General features: G+C 33.6%; 1 protein-coding gene across 1 annotated transcript in view; it reads left to right on the top strand.

Annotated features, from left to right (window-relative positions):
• The window catches only part of SHISA2 (shisa family member 2), a gene marked incomplete in the record, with an annotated part of 24,648 nt that extends 24,215 nt beyond the window's left edge, over positions 1-433 (top strand). The window contains 1 exon segment of the mRNA XM_072404778.1: positions 1-433.
• Between the last annotated feature and the right edge of the window lie 636 nt (positions 434-1,069).

Here is a 1,069-nt window from a genome sequence, read left to right as displayed (position 1 = left end):
ATCAGAAGTACAAAACAATTAAAGATACTTGTTAATTGCTTTGCATTGGATACAGTGTTGCTTTTTGCATAGATGAGCTTTTAAAATTCTTTTTTTCCCCTATGTACTGTCACAGAATGCACCCAATCCCCATGTACCCGCTACCAATCCACTCTAATCAGCCAAATGTCAAGGGTCAGTCATTTGTATATTGTATACTGTAAAAAAAATGGAACATAAGTTAAATTTGTAAAAGTTATTTTCCATGTTTTGGGTGAAAATACGTTTAAAAAGCAATGACATTTTAGATGTGGTGTTTTGCACAATTTCTGTGTGTATTGTATAATAGTGTAAAAGAACAAAACCTGTTTTGCCATAATTCTTTTGAAAGGGGCACTTAGGAGAAAGTGTTTCCTTTTTTTTTTAATAAATGTTTTATGGTGTGATCCATGTACTCTGATTTTGGATTATTTTAAATATATTTTTATATATATTAATAATATAAATATACTCAATTGTTCATAACCAGTGACTGAGAGTGGAATCCAATATTATTTTAAGTTCTTTTATGTTTGTGTTATATATCGATTTTTGCCATATAAAATAACAAGTATATTTTAATTTTTACATTGTAGTGTAATGTAGATGATGCAGTGTGGTATTTTGGTACTTGGTACTTCTGGGTATGGTGGAGGCTGTGAGCTCCTCCTATAATTCCTTGTTCAGACATAGTGGCCAATGGCTGGGCCCTAACATTGTCACATGATGGATCACACCTCCCAGGAACCGAAACCTAGTAATTTTTTTAGTGGAAGAAGTGGTAAGTGAGCACGACAAGGATCCATGTAACATCAGATATAATGGACAAGGTGTCAAGGTCACTTTAACTATAATAAGTAATTGCTTGCATCTTGCATCATCAGACATTAAGGTCCAGTTTACACTGCAATGTGGATTTTTTAATGCATTGCTTAGCATTGTGTTACAAAATGGAAGCCCATTAAAAATAATCAGCCTGCAATTCACCTTAGTAGATACGGAAATTGTGCAGATGGCAGGACACTATAGTTCATTGCAGCACAATACTGCT

Source organism: Pyxicephalus adspersus, chromosome 1 (genome assembly GCF_032062135.1).
Source record: "Pyxicephalus adspersus chromosome 1, UCB_Pads_2.0, whole genome shotgun sequence".
NCBI lineage: Eukaryota > Metazoa > Chordata > Amphibia > Anura > Pyxicephalidae > Pyxicephalus > Pyxicephalus adspersus.
Note: the sequence above shows the minus strand (reverse complement) of the source record. Positions and strands in the feature narration are given on the sequence as shown.